Here is a 21,464-nt window from a genome sequence, read left to right as displayed (position 1 = left end):
GCATGTTTTAGTTTATTTCAGCCCTTCTCAAAAACGTCGTGTATTTTGGGAAATGCTTCCTAGAAGCCTGAGGCACCTGTGCCTTGATCCTGAAACTTCCTTGGATTAAGTTGCTTTACAAACTTTTTTTCCAGTTTTAGTATCAACCTTAAGATTCCCAAAGAAGACCTTCAGTTTATGATTTTTGTGAAGACATAGTCGTGGTGTTATTAAGAAGATATTCACTGAAAATATTTCTCTCCTGATTGAAGATCATGCTTTTCAGTTTATTCACTTTTCTCTTTTTTAAATAATAGTTTTATTGAGATACCATTCACATATCATAAAATTCACTCTTTTAAAGTGTACAGTTCAATGGGTTTTGGCGTATTCATAGCATTGTTACAACCATCACCATTATCTAATTTCAGAATATTTTCATCACCCCAAAAAGAAACCCCATACCCTTTAACAGTCACTTTTTCCCTCCTCCTAGTTCCTGGCAACCACTAATCTACTTTCTGTCTATGGATTTTCCTCTTCTATATGTTTCATATACGTGGAATCATGTATTATGTGGTCTTTTGTGACCGCCCTCTTACGCTTAGCATAATGTTTTCAAGGTTAATCCATGTTGTAGCATTTCTTTCCTTTTTATTGCCAAATAATATTTTATTGTATGACTATACCATATTTTATTTTTCCTTTCATCAGTTGATGGACATTTGGGTTGTGTTCATACTTTGGCTGTTATGAATAATGCTGCTGTGAACATTTGTGAACAGGTTTTTGTGTGAGTGTGTATATTTATCTTGCTTGGGTAACTACCTAGGAGTGGAATTGCTGGGTCCTGTGGTAACTTTATATTTAACTTTTTGAGGAGCTGCCAAAGTGTTTTCCCAAGCAGCTCCATCATTGTACAGCCTCACTAGTAATCTATAAAGGTTCTTATTGCTCCACATTGTCACCAACACTTGTTATTTTTCATGTTTAAAAAAATAATAAATATCCTATTGGGTGTGTGAAGTAGTATCTTATTGGGGTTTTGATTTGCATTACCCTAATGACTAATGGTATTGAAATTTTTTTTCGTGTGCTTGTTGGCCATTTGTATATTTTCTTTTGAGAAATATCTACTCAAATCTTTTGCCTTTTTTAAAATTGCCTTCCTATTGGTGAGTTTTTGGAGTTCTTTATGTATTCTGAATATGAGATCCTTATCAGGTGTATAATTTGCAAATATTTTCTTCCATCCCATGGATAAGTCCTTTTCTTTCTTTCTTTTAAAAAATATTTTAATGAATTATACTTTGATCATTGAATAGCAGTGTGGTCCTTGGCTAATCTCATCATGAGAGAAAATGTTATCTTTATTAGGCTGGTGAAAGTCTTTGTTCCAGGAAATCTGACTCTTAATATATGTAGGATATAAGTAGTACCTTTTCACTTAAATTGTTATGAACCTGGTTCTAGTTTATTTATTTGTTTGAGCTCTCCTGCCTTTTTTAAAATTATTATTTTAATAGGGTGGAATTCAGAAATGTATTTTGCCAAGTGATCCAGTGTACCCAGTTTGGTGAGAGTATTAGTTGTGTTGCATACCTTTTCAGTAACTCATTCCTGCAAAGCAAGATGCAAGACTTTTCTGCATCTGCCTCATGGATAGTAAATGAGGCCCTGAGGCGCTTTGCTAAACCATATATGAATATATTACTGTCTCATTATTTTGGGAAAGAAATTCAGCCTATTTGAAAAAAAATACTAATCCATTTATTATTGCGTATATTACATTCTCTTAGGTTTTTTTCTTCCCTCATGGAAATTGCACTTCTTATATTAGCTATAAAAAGCAGGCATGCCCAAGGAGAGCATGTAATATGTACGGTCATAAATTGTGATTTGGCTTTACTCTCAGAGGAGGATTAGTTTGGCTTGGAGGTGAACCTTTAAGAAAAACAGTATGAAGACTAGTTATGACGATTTTCCAAGGATGGTCCTCATATTTTGATCCATTGTTCTGAGGAAGGATATCCTATTGCTAAGATGTCATTAACTTTGGAGAAATACTAGTTGAACTGGAAACAGCAGTGGGACAAATAAAACTCAGACTCACATTTTTCTTTTGAGTGAACTGTATAAAGTTAACATAAAATTTACTTTTTACTCTAGTACCTAATTAGATTCTGTGTTCTAAAGTTTTATTTATGTATTTGTGTTTGCATGTTTATTTATAGTAGGTAATCTTCTTTCTAACATAGATTTTAAAAAATTTAGAATCTAGCATACCCAGATTCATGTGAATGACTTTGTTACAAATGGACCTTACATCGTTAATATGTAAAGCGTACTTGGGACTAAGCAAAGAAGACAGGTTCTGAAAGCTAAGTCAGGCTCTTTTAAAGTGGATGCTCTGTACTGGGTCTTTATCAGATCATTGCAGAAATACTGCATATCTTTAGATAACATTTTTAAAATAAATAATTTGACAAATCACTATTGAGTCAGCCAGAAACAAAGAGAAATTGTTCCATTTTGTTTGGTTTTACTGTTGCCATTTAAATTTGATTCCCATAGTGGAAAATCATCCCTACTTCTGTTCAGAGCTGAACTCATAAAATTATAAAATGTTAATCAAGGTATAGATAAAATCATTAATTTTCATGTCAATCCTGCCATACTGCTCAATCCAAATCTTAGCAAACAATGAGTAAAGAGGGCATCTATTATTAAAGAATTATTGACTACCTACTAGTAGCTTGGATTCCATTAATTTTTGAGGTTTTATGTAAATTTGGGGCATTTGTCATAATGACATTTAAATCTCGATTGCATCATGAGTTAGGGTTTTATGTGTATATTATATTTCTTCAATATACTCACATACACATAGCTTCTTTTATGATTTTGTGCAAGGATCCCTTTTATTAATCAACTCTTTTCCCAGAAGTTCTGTGGTATAAGCAATCAATTTTTGCATATCAAATTTGTATGTATATATATTTTTTCTTTTAAAAAATATATATTTATCTTTTTCTGATAGCTTCATATGGATTCTGCATATATTAGAAATAGTAACTCATAATCTGTCATGTATATTGGAAATACATTTCCCAAGTAACTCAGTCTCTCATGTGTATTGGAACTGCATTTTCCACTTTACCATTAGCTTTTAATTTTGTTGATGACCTTTTTTGAGGTATGAATTTTCTTAATTTTTATGAAGGCGATTATTTCAGCATCTTATCAGTCAATCAATCTTTTCTGTCTTTGGTATTTTGCTTAGGAAGTCCTTTCCATACATTGGGATCACATAAATATTTCTCTGTATTTCCCTCTTGTTCTTTTATGGTTTTCTTTCCCTCTCCTCTCCTCTTCCTTTCTTTTTTTTGACATTTGACTTTACAATTAGAATACGTTTTGGGGTAGAACCTCATGTTACTATTTTTGCAGATAGATGTCTCAGCTTCATTTGTTGAATAATTCTCATTCTTCACTGAATTGATTCATATACCACATTTTTGTTTATTATTGGGTCTCTTTATTTTCAGTTCTGTTTTTATTGATCTCTTTATTTTTTTCTTCTAATTTTTACTGTTTGAGTATTTATTTGTATAAATTCATGGTGATTTTATACAAAAAATGCATTCAGAAAGAGAAATGTAGTCTAAATCATTTAATATGCTTTTTGAAAAATTACTCATGTAAAATTGAGTTCAGTGAGCTTTTAAAAATTGATTAAGGTATATATTACTGCCAGTTATTTGGTCTGTGTTGACACAATAGATAATGGTTTCTCTTGTCAAAAGCAGAAAATCTGAGTTAAGATCAGTTAAAGGAGAGAATTAACTGCCTTATAGCCCAAGGACAGATTTTCAAACCAACTTTCACCCGGGCTCAGGCAGTATCAAATTTCCCTCTTGCCATTTGCCACCTTGCCTTCCTCCATATTAGATTCACCCGTTATACCTGATCCCTGCATGGATCCAAGATGGTTGTGCTGCTGGTTTCTTGTCCAGCAGTAGACAGAACCTGTGTCACAGCATTCCCAGTCACCGCTAAACGACTCACAGGGGGATCAGGCCCCCACCCTGGAAATGGTATTAAGACCAAGCCTACACAAACTGCATAGCTGAGTGTGGGCGAGGGGTGGAAGTATTCTTCCAAGAACATTCTAGGTATTATTCTTGAGAGGGGCAGTAAACCAGAGATTCCTACTACTGTTTATGGGAGGTTTGTTTTGTTTTCTTTTGAGCATTTAGGTTTTTTTATGTGGGCAGATAGGAAGAGTTGTTACGTGTTTTATTTAAAGGCAGCGAATATTGGAAAAGTGTTCTAAGTGTGGAAATGTGTATAAATATGTGTGCTTGTGTATACATACACATGTATATATATACATGGACACATACTTTATATATTTCTTTATTCCGTGAGAAATATATGCCTCTTCTTAAAAGAAGAAACAAGACTAACTGGGCACAGTGGCTCACGCCTATAATCCCAACACTTTGGGAGGCCAAGGCGGGCAGATCACCTGAGGTCAGGAGTTCGAGACCAGCCTGGCCAGCATGGTGAAACCCCATCTCTTCTAATTTCTGTGGGTACATAGTAGGTGTATATATTTATGGGGTACATGAGATGTTTTGATACAGGCATGCAATGTGTAATAATCACATCATGGAGAAGGGGGTATTCAGCCCCTCAAGCATTTATCCTTTGTTACAGACCATCCGATTATACTCCTCTAGTCATTTAAAAATGTACAATTAAGTTATTATTGACTACAGTCACCTGTTGTGCTATCCCAACTCTTTACTACTCAAGTAATGAGCAAAAAATGTGACAGTGTAACTGCCACACCTTTCCTTTCCTAAGCCTGATACTGTCAGGGAAGAGTTGAGTCTGGTCTGATTTCAGACATGACCAAGGAAACAAGGCTTCCAGTGAGTCCCTTCACCTCACCTTGGTGGTGTTCTTGGGTGGCTGCATGTTCTCTGAGATCTCAGCTCGCCAGTTCCTAACAGGATTGTGGCAGAGGATAAATGGGATAACTAGAGTTGAAAGGTATCAGGCCTGTGAGCAGGGTTCAGTGTTCCTTCCCCTCCCTTTTAGTGTACGATTTCCTACATGTGGGGAAGATTCCCCCCAAAGATCACTTCCAAGGTTCGCTTCCTGGATGAGTGAGGGAAATAAGGTTCCAGACTTTCCTGTTAATCTCCGCTCCTGCTCCCCGAGCTGGCCCTGGGCACTGAGGACTTGGGGGAGGCCGGGCAGACACGGCATTTTTGGTCTTTCCTCGTGGCCTCCTGAAACTCTGCGTTTCTAATGTGCTCCCAGGTAGTGCTGGTGGTGATGCTGGTCCACGGATCATATTTTAGTAGACACATGGGTGTAACTACATGAAACTAGAATCTACTTCTCACAGAGTATTGAGCACAATCTAGTGATGGTGATGAAAATAAAAATAATAAAGGTGGCTATTATCCATTTATTGAATGTTTATCGTATGTCAGGTACTCTCTTTAGTGCTTTGCCTACATTTTTGCATTTGGTCCTCACAATAACCCTGACAGGCAGACATTATCATTACTTTACAAATGAGGGAACTGAGTTTCAGAGAAGTGAAATGACTTAACTAAGGTCTCAAGGCCAGAGTAGGGAATCAACTCAAATACATCTGATTCTATTCATCTCTGAGAGATCTGAGAAAAAAATAAAAATAAACACATCAGACTCTAAGCTCCGGGTGGCCAGGCTCCACTCTCCGAGTGGCCAAGGGACCAAGAGAAAGCAGAGAGAGCAGAATATGAATGGCAGTAAGAGTGATTTGTTCTCACCTGCTGAATGATTCAGCAGCTCAGGGGAACCTAGACATCTCTGAAGACCTAAGCCATGTCTCAGGACACTTTCAGATCTTACTCACCATCCACACGTGAGATCTAGAGGACAAAGGACTGTAATAGGCAAGTGACAACTCAGCCCTCTAATCTTTTAGAAGATCAGATCGAGTGGCATAGTCCAAAGAACAGCTCTTATTTCAACTAAAGGGAGGAGAAACAGTGATAGCCCTGAAAAAGCTAACTAACAAACAAAAAACGAATCTATAACCAAAGATGACAGCTTCTGTTCAGCACCCACTAGTTCTGTGGAATGAGCTTCTATGCTTCCTATGAAGGGTGGAGGGAAGGATTCAGTGACATGGGACATAGCTGTCACTGAAGCAGCACATATAGTATTCTCTGGCATTGGCAGGTGCATGTTACATGTTTATTGAATGAATCTCTCCAAAAAAAAAAAGAAATGCAGAATCTCAGGCTCCATCCCAGACCCACAAAACCATCATCTGCGTTTAAAAAGATCTCCAGGTGACTTTGTATATGCATTAGAGCTTAAGAAGCAGTGATCTAGGAAATTCAGGATTACAGGCTACATTGTCATTTCATCTGGCTACCCAGTAACATTGAGCACTCTTCCTGTCTGTTGAGCACTCTTCCTGTCTATGTGAGAGAATTCCCTCCTTTGTGCATCTGTACCTCCCCATAGGAGATGCCAGAAACTTGCTTTCCAGGTTTACATTTCAGCAAGGGCAGTCCTGTGACCTTAGGCTTTGCCAGTCAAATACATCCACATCAGACTGGGGAAGCTCGGGGATGCAAATTAAAACAACAAGGTACTATCTTACTCCCATCAGAAAGGCAAAAAAAAAAACAAAAAACAAAAAACACTTAACTATCCCAAGTGTTATTGAAGGTATGAGAAAATGGGGACATGCTGGTGGAAATACAAATTGGTACAACTACTTTGGAGAGCAATTTACAATATCTAATAAAATTTAAAGTGTGCGTATCATACAACCTTGGAATTCAATTTTTAAATGCCTTAGACTTTCTCATAGTATATAAAAGGAGATATGTATGGGGTCTACAGTGCGACTTCTTGATAACAGGAGAAAAAAAAATCAGTTAACAACCTTAGTGTCTATCAGTAGAGAAATAGATAAATACATTGTGATATATTTTTCAGTGGACTAGACGAATCAGCCAGATGTACACTTATTAATGTAGATAAATCTTGGAAGACAAAGTTGCAGAATATTGTTATATATTAGAATAACACCATACCTGTTTAAAGCACGTGAACATTACGATGTAGTGTGTGTTGCACATACACACACACTTAAACATGGACTGGAAGGAGACACTCCAGATATACAGTAGTGGTTTTCTTTGAGGAAGGGATGATGGAAACAGGTACATGGGAAACTTGAACTGTATCTATAATTTTTTAAAATATGTATGTAACATATATAGTGAAATACGAACATTTATGGTGGGCACTCAGCACTCTGGGAGGCTGAGGTGGGAGGATCACTTGAGCCCAGGGGTTCAAGGCTGCAGTGAACTATGATTGTGTCATTGCACACCAGCCTAAGCAACAGCAAGACCCAGTCTCTTAAAAAAAAAAAAAAAAAAAAAAAATCTGAGTGATGGGAACATGAGTTTATGTTAACAGGAGGCAACCTTAGCACAGTGCTTCAGGTGTGAACTTTTTTCTTTTTCACACAACAACCTGGATTCATATCCCAGCCCTGCTCCCTTCTTTTCTGGGTTACTTTAGCAAGTTACTTAACCTTTCTGTGGCTTAGTTTTCTCATCTGTAAGGTAAAGATAATAAAGCAATCCTATAGTGTTGATATATATATAGATTAAGTTGAGCTATACAAAGCCCTCTGGTTCATGGTAAACATACTCTAGCTGGTATTCCGTATACTTTTTGAATGTTTAAAAATGTGATTACTGGCTGGGCGCGGTGGCTCAAGCCTGTAATCCCAGCACTTTGGGAGGCCGAGACGGGTGGATCACGAGGTCAGGAGATGGAGACCATCCTGGCTAACACGGTGAAACCCCGTCTCCACTAAAAAATACAAAAAACTAGCCGGGCGAGGTGGCGGGCGCCTGTAGTCCCAGCTACTCGGGAGGCTGAGGCAGGAGAATGGCGTAGACCCGGGAGGCGGAGCTTGCAGTGAGCTGAGATCCGGCCACGGCACTCCAGCCTGGGCGACAGAGCGAGACTCCGTCTCAAAAAAAAAAAAAAAGTGATTACTTTTAAAAATAGATCGTGAAGCATAAATAAAATTGTGGAATATTTATGAAGGCATTGTAACATTATTGCTATTACTGAATATGGAATATTTTTGTTAGAAAGCAAACGTTACTACCACTGTCTTCTAGTGTATTTGTTTATGGACAAGGAATTTGAGAATTATCCTCACAAATTTTAACACTTTGGGTTTTCTCCTTACGATTGTGATGAGATGCTGTCATGGGAAAGTTTTTTTAAAGCTCTTCTGTTGGAATAAATAGAAAACACAAAAATGTCTATTATCTATGCAGTACTTTTATTCCAGGATCAACATTGCCTGAGTTACACAAAGTGAGAGGTGGTTTCCTTTATTTTACTGATGGAAATGACACACAAAGAAGGTAGATGGTTTGAAGTTATGCCGGGTGAGAGGGAACCTGGCCCCCTCCTTGTGAACTGAGAGGGACAGGGTTGGTGACCTGCACCGTGCTCCCTGCCCTTGCCTTTGCCTGCGTAGCTACGGGAGTAGTCTAAAGTGCTGACTGCTTCCCCTTCCTCTCCTTTGGTGTCACATCATGCTGATCACTTATCCAAAGTCGAGACTGCTAGGTTATATCCTAAAGAGGTCATTTATTTTTAAAATGAGAATCAAAGAGGACCTAGAGTTTAACAGAAGGATTGACTGTTTCAGGAGCAGAGAGACATGTCCCTTAGTCTTTTTTCTATTAAGTATCTGCACAAGTCACTTGCACTTCAGTTTATCAAACCTGTTTTCAGGATCAAAGACTGGTGGAGATGAAGAATATTAAATTTCCTGCCTCGAGGATATTGTTTATAAAGGAGGCAGACAAACCAGCAACTTCAAGTGTATAAGAAGGAGGTGTATAAAATATAGCTGAAGATACATGAAGAGTAGTTAACTCAGCCTCAGGGAATACATGGAAGGGTATTTCAGGTAGAAGGAATAATGTGAGCAAAGATGGTAGACCAGCAAGGAGTTGACTGTAGCTTGAGAATGTATCTCAGTGGAGCCGGGAGAGTTGCTGCTGGAAAGATGGGCTGGAAAGCCACCTGTGAAAGGCTGTGCATATGATGTCACTGTCCTCCGTGGAACTCAGGGGGACACAGTTCATTATCTTAGTATTGGGGAAGTAGGGGCTGGGACAGGAGGGCTGTTTTATAGGGTGACAGTAATCCAGGTGGGAAATGGCAGTAAGTACTCACATGAGATAACAGTGAAGGCATTGGAGAGCAGGAGACAGGTAGGTGTTTTAGGAGTTAAAAATACAGAACTTGGTGATCTGTGAGTGTTTTGCCTCTTAGGGTCTCTGTTGTCACCCACATATTCCCTGTCCAAAGGCACAACACTATTTTAAGTAATACCAAAAGGTCTTCAGGGCACAAAGATCTGCAGTGAAGCCATAGTGTTAAGTCCTCTATAGGTAGGATAAAGCAGTTTGAAGAGTTCCGAAGCATGTAATGATCATTCATCCAACAAATACCCATTGGAAGCCCACAAAGTGCCAAGTTCAGGTTAGGTACTTTGGATACAGCAACAAACAGAGAAAAAACATGGTTCCTGTTCTCATGCTGCCTACATTCTAATGAAAGAAAGACATCTCAAACATCCCTAGTTTGAAAACAAAACAAAACAAAACTTTTAAATATTTCCAGAACCGAGATGCTGTTAATCAAATTGTAAATGATTTTGTAAGACTAAATTGATTGCCTTTAGATAACACATTCATCAAGGATGATGTATGAATAACAGTGGTTAAATGAACAATTAAGCCACTGTGATAAATGAGAGGCAAGTCTTTCTTAGGTAGAAATTAAAAGTGTAGAGGCTAACCCATCCCATGTCATAATTTATTCGAAACACTTTCTACTCAGCTAAAAATAACAAGCCTAGCTGTATTAAAATTGTAATACTGCTTATTTTTGTGGACTAGTGACCTTCTTTAAGAACTAAATGTATATGTGTTTACTAGTATCTGAAAGGCAAAAGTAGAAAAGCAAATTGCTCTGTGTTGTACAAATGCATAATTTTCTGAGAAATTATGTTTCAGTAGCTTTTTAAAATGCTTGCAAATCCTATTTTAGTATCATTTATATTGGTATTTCACACACACACACACACACACACACACACACACACACACACAAAATCTTCCCAATTGGCTTTTTATTTCTTCAAGGGCATTTTCATATTATACCAATGAAATAAAAACTCTGTTATTGAGATGTATTTAAAGTTTGCCTGTGTGTGATTGAGACTTCCAAATATGTGAAGTATACCCAAATGCAGCAAACCAGCAAATAGCTATAAACGTCAGAATATAATTTCCTTTCAATGAATTGGATTTGACTAAGACTGTGAGGATGCCAGGAACCACTTCAGAACTGAAGAGGTGTTGACCTTTCTAGCTTGGTATCCATTCCTTGAGTTCTGAAAAGATGAAATAATGTACAACCTCAGGGCAAACAAGTCAGTGTCAGGGCAGTGAGGCCTTAGCTCCAGCATCCCATGAATGCAAACGTTATTCCCGTGTCTGTTTTCATTAGCAAAGCAGCAGCCCCCTTCTCCCCACAGGTAGAGCTGCCTGACCATCTTGGGTCTCAGCAGGAGTGGGCAGAATGCGGGTTATCCACTTCATTTTAGGTCCAGCAAGAGCTTCTCTTTCAATGTAGATCATATTTATGTAACTAATGGCTTGTATCCCCAAAAGAGTATATTGGAACCAGAAGTATTTTTATTTTATTATTATTATTTTTTTGAGACCGTCTCACTGTGTCGCCCAGACTGGAATGCAGTGGCGTGATCTCGACTCACTGCAACCCCCGCCTCCCAGGTTCAAGCAATTCTCACACCTCAGCGTGCTAAGTAGCTGGAATTACAGGCGTACGCCACAATGTCTGACTAATTTTTGTCTTTTTAGTGGAGACGGGGTTTCACCATGTTGGCCAGTCTGATCTCGAACTCCTGACCTCAAGTGATCCACCCGCTTTGGCCCCCCAAAGTGCTGGGATTACAGGCATGAGCCACCGCACCTGGCCCAGAAGTATTTTTAGAGCATGGCAAAAATGAAAAAATATGCTTTATGGCTTCAAGGCTATTTTAAGCTTTACTTTAGGTAAGAACAGTGATCAGATTTATAATCAAGTAAATCTGATATAATGATTGATGCACCTTAGTTGGCTTATTGACTGTTATGATACACATATCAGTCTGCTTTTTTAGTACTGCCTTAAAATCGATAGGATTGCTTTCTTAGACCCAAAGAAATAATTTTCATTGCCTTTTTCAATTTTCTTTATTTTTATCATGGTAATACATATATATGGCAATCAATAAAATAATATTCCTGAATAGTAACAATGTCCCACCTTAGTTTTCATCCCAATGCCAGCTCTTCAAAGGAAACTTGTTTTCGATTCCTCCAAAAATCTGAACAAATGCATATACCTCTGTTTCTTGATTTATTAACTGAATAAAATATCTGTAGACTCTTTGTAATGAAAGATGAGGATTTAACTCATTTTCGTTAACTTTCCAATTTGATTGTTGGGTTATTAAAAAATATAAGTAAGCAATAGAAGAAGTTAAAATAATGAGAGGAAATAAATATATTTTCTCCACCTAAGGATGAGGATATTAGGGATATCAGTGTCCCTGTTCTTTCCACTGTTCTCTCCTCCCTGCTCCTGCTTCTCACAATCTTCTTATCATCACAAGTTTGTTAATATTTTTACTCTCTGTAACTAAGCCTTTTCTGCTTTATCCATAGGTTGATTCTAAATATTCAGAACCAGTAACACCTTTTATGCTATTTTCACCCACAGTGTAAATATTGTTCCTAGCTATTCATATTCTAAGATTGCATTTCTTTTCATCCCGATGAATTTCACAAGCTCTGGTGCACTCAGAGAGGAATGTTTCTAAGGGTTGTTGGGTGGATAAATGACTTAATCCATGTAAAGGGCTTAGAACAATTTCTGGCACAGAGAGTAAGTCTTCAATAAGCCCATCCCAGCATTATTAGTAGTACTGTATTTCATTGCATCTGAAATGTTACTGACTATAAGCAGTATTATTATGTTCCGCAAAGAAAGAAAAGCGTGCTACCAATTAAACTGTAATCCCCAGGAATTTAGAGACAAATCTCAGAATTATTAAAATGTGCAGAAGTGTATCTTAGAATCAGTGAAATATATTCTTGTTTTGTTATTGTGTGTGTGTTTTCCTAAAGCTTTTGGTGGCCTTTCTTGACAAGAGAACAATGTACCTTCACCATATTTGTTTGCCCATGAGATTCCCATGCTAGTTTCCTGCTACAGTTTGGACTAGTTGATTTACCCTAAACCTAAGTTGATACCCCCACCCTGAGGTTTCCCCTGGGTTGATCCACTGTTCTCCTAACTTCATGTTTCCTCCTTTTTTCCCCTTGTTTTGGTGAAATCCATCAAATGATTTCCCAAGAATGGATTGGTAGGAAGTAACTTTTGGAGTCCTTAAATTGCTGAAAATTTCTTTCCTCTAATACGACTTAAAAAAAAAATACAGATGAGGTCTCCCTATGTTGCCCAGGCAGGTTTTAAACTCTTAGGCTCAAGCAGTTCTCCCACCTCGGCCTCCCAGAGTGCTAGGATTACGGGCATGAGCCACTGTGCCCAGCTCTCTAATATGATTGAAAGAGATCCTCAATACTTGTTCCTTTGGCAAGGGTTATAGCTACAAAAACTCCCAAATCTTGTTGAGAATTTTAATTAGAAATTTTTAAAAGGTGATCTTCTGTTCTTGAGTGATCGTTTCCTTCAGTTTTTCTGTTCCTTTTCTCTCATTTTTCTCTGATTCTGCCAGTTTTCTTGTGATGCCTTGTCTACTTGTTTGTTCATATTTAAGAATGCAGGACAGGCTGGGCACGGTGGCTCATGCCTGTAATCCCAGCACTTTGGGAGGCTGGGGCAGGCGGATCACCTGAGGTCAGGAGTTAAAGACCAGCCTGACCAACATGGAGAAACCCCGTCTCTAAAATACAAAATTAGCTGGGCATGGTGGTGTGTGCCTGTAATCCCAGCTACTAGGGAGGCTGAGGCAGGAGAATCGCTTGAACCCGGGAGGTGGAAGTTGCGGTGGGCCGAGATTTCTCCGACCTGAGCAACAAGAGTGAAACTCCGTCTCAAAACAAAGGAAAAAAAAAGAATGCAGAACAGAAATCTGGTGTAGGTTTCTGCTGCAGTTCTGTAAATAGGTTTTTGTCCCACTAGGCCTGAAAGTAGGATGGGGTATGTTGTGAAAAGTAGGATGGGACATGTTGATTGGCAGGGCTCCCTTTCCAGAGCAGGTAGAGAGCTGGCACTTGGTCAGCAGGCCTCCATTGACAGGGCTCAGATACCAGTACCCAAGTTAGAGGTCTTGGCTCTCCCATGTGATGGGTACCATTTCCTTAGCAAAGTTGTTTCTGATTTTTTTCTGGAAAGGAGCTGGGGTAGGATAGTGGGGAGTAGGGATGTACTGGCTGGTACAGCCATTATAAGTTTTTCATTAGTCTCCTGGGTTCAGATCCGCTTGTTACTGCCACCCTGTCTTACCAGTTGTCCCTCAGCCCGGAGCCTTTCCAAGGTTCCAGCAGATGACTGGCTTCCACCTTGGATGCAGCCCCTGCATAGTGTGATCTGGTCTTTCATACTGCCATGTGTGGTCCCCTGACCATTGGCATCATCTGGGGGCTTACTTAAAATGTGGAATTTCAGGCCCCAGGAGACCTACTGAATCAAAATCTGCATTTTAATGAGGTCCCTGAACGATTTTATTCACTTTAAGATTTGAGAACAGTTCAAGGCTACAGTTTCATTGCTATGTCTTAATTTTTAATACATGCCATCAACTCTCCTCCAAAGCTTTTTTAGAATCCTCATTAGGTGACAATCCTGACCCATCAAGCTCCAGACACCTTTTTTTTTTTTTTTTTTTTTTTGAGACGGAATGTCACTCTTGTTGCCCAGTCTGGAGTGCAGTGGTGCGATCTCGGCTCACTATAACCTCCCGCTCCCAGGTTCAAGTGATTCTCCTGCCTCAGCCTCCTGAGTAGCTGGGATTACAGGCGCCAGCCACCACACCTGGCTAATTTTTGTATTTTTAGTAGAGACAGGGTTTCACCATGTTGGCCAGACTGGTCTCAAACCCCTGACCTCAGGTGATCCACCTGCCTCAACCTACCAAAGTGCTAGGATTACAGGCATGAACCACCACGCCTGGCCCAGACACCATTCTTTAACCTCTTGCTAACTAACCATGGCAGACCTCAGAACATTTCCGGGCAGTAGTTACTGAGAGTGGAGGTGGGGGCCAACATAATGATGAAACATTGAATTTTGAAAGATGTAGTTGGTCCCAATGAATAAAGTTCAGGCATTTTCTCTTACAGCAAAATTTCATAATTGTGTATAATATGAATGATTAAGAAAGTTGATATGTCTAATACAGATTACCATTAATTATAATTCACCCTACTGACATCCAGCATCTCTAGGAGCCTCTGGGCTTTATGCATTATAATTTTGAAGGTGACAGATATATGTAAGAACTCTGCTGTGTTACTCCTGGTGGTGATAAGGAAAAGAAGGGCTGTAACTCATGAGCAAAACTTAAATGCATTGAAATGCTGGATTTACTTGGTGATGGTTTAGCTTTTATGGCTATATACTTAAAGCAATAAAAACAACTTTTAGTATTGGAATTCATATAGGAAAAAAAATTTTGCTATTATATATTTAAAACCATGACTTCATTCCTTTTTATTTTTTATAGAAGTATTCCTTTTTAATTCAACATTTGATAAGTGGATTTTTTTTTTCTTTTTAGAAATGTAACTGTCATGTTAAACTACATATTGTTCTTAAAAAGCAGCATGAGGCCAGCTGTGGTGGCTCGTGCCTGTAATCCCAGCATTTTGGGATTCTGAGATTGGAGGATTGCTTGAGCCCAGGAGTTTGAGACCACCTCGGGCAACATAGAACTTGTCTCCACAAAAAAGAAAAGAAAATTTGCGATGTGTGATAGTGTGTGCCTGTGGTCCCAGCTCCTTTGGAGACCGAGGTGGGAATGTTATATATAAAGTTTTGGTGCTGCAAAAGGAATAGTACTCAAATATAAAATTTTCTTTTTAATTCTCAGCAAGGCAAGTTACTTGTATAGAAGGGTGCCCCCTTACAGATGGAGCAATGGTGAGTGCACACTTGGACAAGGGAGAGGAAGGGGTTCTTATCCCTGATGCACGTAGCCCCTGCTGCTGTGTCATTCCCCTGTTGGCTAGGGTTAGACCGCACAGGCTAAACTAATTCTGATTGGCTAATTTAAAGAGAATGACGGGATGAGTGGCTTGGTGGGAGTCAGGGCAGAGCAGGTTAATTGGAATGAGTTAGAGTGGAGCAGGTGATCGGAATGAGTCGGGGTGGAGCAGGTAATCGAAAAAGGTTGCTTTACGAGGAAGTTAAGTTTAAAAGTAGAAGACAAATAATTGAACATACTGACATATTAATTGTTTGAAAAGAAATTTAGAACTCATATCTAACAGGAAGATTGCCTGAGCCCAGGAGGTTGAAACTGCAGTGAGCCAAGATCACACCACTGCACTCCAGCGTGGGCAACAGAGGGAGACCCTGTCTCAAAAAAAGAAGCGTAGAATTTAGATCAGGACTGCTTGGCTTTAACACTTCTACCCACGTCACTTTGGGCAAATCACTTAAGCTTTCTGTTCCTCAGTTTCATCATCTATAAAATAAGGAAAGTCACAGTATGTTTTAATAGGGTCATTGTAAGGAACAAGTTAATCAAAGTAAAGCTCTTAGAGAGAAGTGCCTGATACATAGTCAGTGATTGATAACTATTAGCTGCTGATGCCATAAGTTGGAAGTACTTTAGTAGCAATGCAGGATGGGAATTGTAGTTTTCATTAGTCATCCTTGTTCAGGATTTAAAAATAAGACAGTAAGATAACACCTTAGTAGAAGAGAGGTAGCCTGGGTAAGACAGTGCTAAAACCTAGAAAATTCCCTTTTGGCGACAATTAATTGGATCTGAGTAGCAGCCACACTCTGAAATAGGGCAGGTGGTTTTCAGGTAATGGGACAACGGAATACCATGTGGTAGAAAGAATGAGGTATGTCTATATGGACTGAATGGACTTGTGTTCATTTTGCCAATGTTGTATAAAAACTGTCAAAACTATGTATGCAATAGCCTGTTTTTATAAAACAAAAAAGCTGTTTGTTTTAGTACACATAGAAAAGGGTTGGCAAGGATAACACTAAATGGTTTATGGTAGTTACTCCTGAAGAGTAGGAACTGAGAGAGTTTTGAGGTGGAATACTTTTTATTCTGTGTACTTTTTGGTTTTAATTTTTGTAATGATGTGTATTGCCTTTTAAAATTAAATTGAAATTAAAAATAAAATCTTTTTACATGACAGAAAGCAAAGGGGCTCACACATCCCTTATTTGCACCAGTCAATGTTATTTTCAGGGTTCCAGCTCTGCCAGGTGGTGGAACTAAACTGCAGGTTCTGAATATACATCAGTAACCCCCTTATATGTGAAATTGATACAGCTTGGCCCATAACCAGTTCCCGACCACAAACTAAAAGGCCACGGAGGGGGTCAATGAAAGCTGAAAATTATCTTATATGACGTGATGGCAGATTTAACAGCAGCTGGACCACATGCCCACCTTTTCGGGGGGCTTAGATTACTGGTCTAAAAACTAACAAAATTTGAAAGAATTGTTCCATAATTGGGGATAAAGAGTTTATGTCTGACTGGGGATGGAGAGGTGCACTGGGACTATATTTGTTTTTTGGTTTTTGTTTTGTTTTGTTTTGTGAGACAGGATCTTCCTCTACGCCCAGGCTGGTCTTGAATTCCTGGCTTCAAGCAGTCCTCCCACCTTGGCCTCTCAAAGTGCTGGGTATAGGTGTGAGCCACCGAGCCCAGCCTATATTTGTAGAGTTAGTAAGTAAAACAAGTTGTCAAGATCCAGAGATGGGCAGAAACTAAGGGCTTCAGACAATTCTTGTGGTAGAATACCTTCCTCAAGCACCAACTGCAAGGAAGACTTGTCTGTTTTGTTTTGTTTTTTAGACAGTAGGATCTTGCTCTGTCACCCAGGCTGGAGTCCAGTGGCATGATCGTAGTTCACTACAGCCTCGAGCTCCTGGGTTCAAGCAATCCTCCCACCTCAGTCTCCTAAGCAGCTAGGACTACAGGCATGCACTACCACATCTGGCTACTTTTATTGTTTTTTGTAGAGACAGGATCTCACTACGTTGCCCCAGCTGGTCTCAAACTGCTGGCTTCCAACAGTGCTTCTACCTCAGCTTCCCAAAGTGCTGGGATTACAGAGGTGAACCAGTGAGTCCAGCCAAGGGAGACCTTTAAATGTAGTATAGTTGGAAAGTTCTGGAAGGTGGGGAACATAGATGTTGCTGGACGGCAGCAATTTCTGCCAAATGTTTTCCAGTTTACAGAGATATAATCCATACCATAAAATACATCCTTTAAAGTGCACAATTAAAATGAAGTGTACAATTCAATGGTTTCAAGTATATTGTTGTGCTGCCATCACCACTGTGTAATTCCTGAACATTTCATTACCCCATTGCTTCTCTCACTCCCTTCTCAGCCCCTGGGAGCCACTAGTCTATGGATTTGCCTATTCTAGACATTTTATGTAAGTACAGTTGTACAATAGGGGACCTTTTCTATGTGGTTTCTTAGCATAACGTTTCAAGATATATCTGTGTTATAGTATCTGTCAGTACTTCATTTCTTCTTACAGCAGAATCGTATTCCTCATATATACATATATCACTTTGTTTATCCATTCAGGAAGTGATGGGCATTTGGGTTGTTTTCATTTTTGGCTATTATGAATAATGCTTTGCTGTGAATAGTCATATACAGGCTTTTGGGTGGATAGGTTTTTCGGTTATCTTGGGGATATACGAGTGAACTTGATAGGTCGTATGCTAACCATTTTAACTTTTTGATGAACTGCCAATCAAGTTGTTTTCCTAAATGGCTGTGACATTTTACATTCCCACCAGCAATGTATGTGGGTCCAGTTTCTCCACATCCTTGCCAACATGTGTTACTATCTGACTTTTGATTATAGCCATCCTAGTGGTGTGAAGTGGTACCTCATTGTGGTTTTAATTTGCATTTCTCTAACAATCTTGAGCATCTTTTTATGTGTTTCTGCCATACTTAATATAAGAGAGTTTTAAAACATAGGGACATCTATATATTTTCACTCAAGTTAGCAGTGATCAATAAATATTAATACTTTCACTTTACCTGTGATACATAAATAAAACTGTTTCTGACCTCCTTTCTTCATCTCTCAAAGTGATTGATAGAAACAGAATTTTGTTAGTTTCCGTATAAAAGGACACATAACTGTGATAATAATAGAAAAACAATGAGATACAAGATAATCCCTAATGAAGTGATGAAGCTATAGCACTGAGTGATAGGGCTCAGTGCTCTCTAAGATAGTCACACAGTGATCCATTGCAGTGCCAGCAGAAAACATTAGATTTCCTGATTTTTATTTAATCTAAGAAAGAAGTTAAGCTGGCCGGGTGCAGTGGCTCACGCCTCTAATCCCAGCACTTTGGGAGGCCAAGGTGGGTGGATCACCTGAGGTCAGGAGTTTGAGACCAGCCTGCCCAACATGGTGAAACCCCATCTCTACCAAAAACACAACAATTAGCTGGGCGTGGTGGGGCATACCTGTAACCTCAGCTACTGGGCGGGCAGAACTGAGGCAAGAGAATCACTTGAACCCAGGAGGCAGAGGTTGCAGTGAGCTGACATTGTGCCACTGGTACTCCAACCTGGGCGACAGAGTGAGACTCCATTTAAAAAAAAAAAAAAGATGAAATTAAGCTTTACTAACCTTTAATATATTGATTGGCAGTAGGACTTATACATAGTGTAAATAAATATATATATATTCTGGGGCTGTTGTTTGAAAGCATTCTTTTTTTTTTTTTTCTTTGAGATGGAGTTTCACTCTTGTTACCCAGGCTGGAGTGCAATGGTGCGTTGTCAGCTCACCTCAACCTCCGTCTCCCGGGTTCAAGCAATTCTCCTGCCTCAGCCTCTTGAGTAGCTGGGATTACAGGCATGTGTCACCATGCCCGGCTAATTTGTAGTTTTAGTAGAGACGGGGTTTCTCTATGTTGGTCAGGCTGGTCTCGAACTCTTGACCTCAGGTGATCTGCCCGCCTCAGCCTCCCAAAGTGCTGGGATTACAGGCGTGAGCCTCTGCGCCCAGCCAAAAACATTTTTACATATGGGGTATACAATCAAAAAAGCTGGGCCCTCTAACTAGGACAGTAAATGAAATGACTGATTATAGTTGAGAATTTTTTTTAATAACTCAATTATTAATTTTCACCCTTCATTTGGCAGGGAAAATAATACTTATTGTTCTAGGGTATACTGTTTCTATGAATCTGACTTTAGAGTTTGATTAAAGAAATATAAATATATCTTTTTAAAAAATAGTACCTGAAATTATATTTTACAGAATAGTTTTAGTCTCTAGGATATATTGAGATTTATGTTACAGGTCACTAGCTTTTTAACACTTTGTATACTGTTAGAATTAATTGTACTAAATTATTATTCTGTGTTATGGAAGGCAACCATATCATAATTGAAAGAAAAGCTTTATTTTCCTGTTTTGCCTGTACTTATAAATGAGTATAGAATGCTAATCCATATAGGAAAATACCTATTTTTTTTTCTTTATAGTGTCATGGAACAACATAATTTTTATTTTATAATGAACTTCTCAAAAATATGTTTTGCTATTGTCCGTTGACCCACTTAGAAATCAGCATCCTCCTATCCATTAGGTTATTACTTCTTGGGTGGAATTTAATGAATATTAATAGCCTAACTCAGAAGAGAAGCAGGTAATTTATTATAGCTTTGTGCATTTCCATTTTTTATGTGTTATCTGTTTTCCTTTTGCTTTATGTGCCATACATCTTTTGTTTCAAATTGATTAATAATGCCTTTTTGTTTTTGATTTGTACTATGCATTTTTAGTAAAAGATGCCTTCATATTTTGATCCTTACTGATTAAGATATGCAATAAATGTAGATATGTAAATTGAGTGTAAATTTAAAGGAAGGAATGGTTTCTAATCAAACGTTTGTGATAACTATTTCTGTTGTGGTATAGTAACAGTATTGCATCTCTTAGATTCATCAGATGTTACCTCTAATGTTTTGTTCTCAGTCATTGCAGCCATAAAATTTCAGTAAACTCGTGAAAAGCACCTTTCAAATACTCAGTATGAGTTCTGACTGTCATACTGATGAGCTGTTAACGAAGGTGATCTTATTTAACTTCCCAGACTCCCCTTCAGTCTGCAGAGTCATATGCTGTTGGCTCTCTTTGATTACTACATGCAAAATAGCAATAATAATAGCCAACACTTCTAGTGTGCTTATTATGTCACTAATTATTTATGTTAACTCAGTTCTCACAACTCTCTGAAGCTAGGACTATAATTAACTCCATTTTACAGATGAAGAAACTAAGTCACAGAAAGAGTTATTGGAGGTCACACAGTAAGAAGGTGGGGAAGCTGGAATTTTGACCCAGGTGGTTTGATTCCCAGATTTATGCTCTTAACCAGTAAGCCCCCTTGCCATGGTGATGCTTCTCTTACATGTCTCAGCATCCTCCTTCTTGACTGTTCCAGGACATGGGCCAACTTTCCCTCAGTTTGCTTTATTCCTCCAAAAACTTCATTGTCAAAACTTCTCCTCCTGCTCTTCTTTTTCTTGTTCCAATCTCTAACTGCTTTGTTAGATGGAAATCAGAGTGGTTAACAGTTGAGAAAGACACGTACAGACATGCTTAAAACCGTGCCTACCATGTTTAGATGCTGAATATGTTTTTGTTGAATGTTGAAGCAAATATGCAAATAGTAAAGTTTCTAGAAATGAAAAAGGAGATCACTTTCATTTTCTCTGTTTTCTTTTGGCTTTATATTTTTCTTACATAGTTTTAGTGTTTATTTTCTGATAGTCAAGTTAATTCACTTACTTAACAAATATTAACTAATGAGTGCCTGCTATTCATTTCTTGAACCATGGATGAAACAGTGGGGAATAAAAGTTGCATTCTAGTCTGAGCTCCTCATAGAGCTTACTTAAGTTTTAGACATTAATCAAGTAGTCACAGATATAGATGATTATAAATTGTTAAACATGCTGTGGTAGGAAAAAGAGAATTGGTTGGCATAAGGAGAGGATAATGGAAGATTTTTTTTTAAGGAAGTGACATTTGACCTGAGAATGAAGGATGAGAGGTTTGGAAGTGG

The 21,464-nt window shown here is 38.6% G+C and overlaps 1 protein-coding gene across 2 annotated transcripts in view; it reads left to right on the top strand.

The window, feature by feature from the left end:
* The window catches only part of KIAA1958 (KIAA1958 ortholog), a 172,329-nt gene that overhangs the window by 86,498 nt on the left and 64,367 nt on the right, over nucleotides 1-21,464 (top strand). The gene's annotated exons all lie outside the window — the stretch shown is intronic.

Source organism: Macaca thibetana, chromosome 15 (genome assembly GCF_024542745.1).
Source record: "Macaca thibetana thibetana isolate TM-01 chromosome 15, ASM2454274v1, whole genome shotgun sequence".
Classification (NCBI taxonomy): domain Eukaryota; kingdom Metazoa; phylum Chordata; class Mammalia; order Primates; family Cercopithecidae; genus Macaca; species Macaca thibetana.
This window is presented reverse-complemented; position numbering and strand designations above follow the sequence as displayed.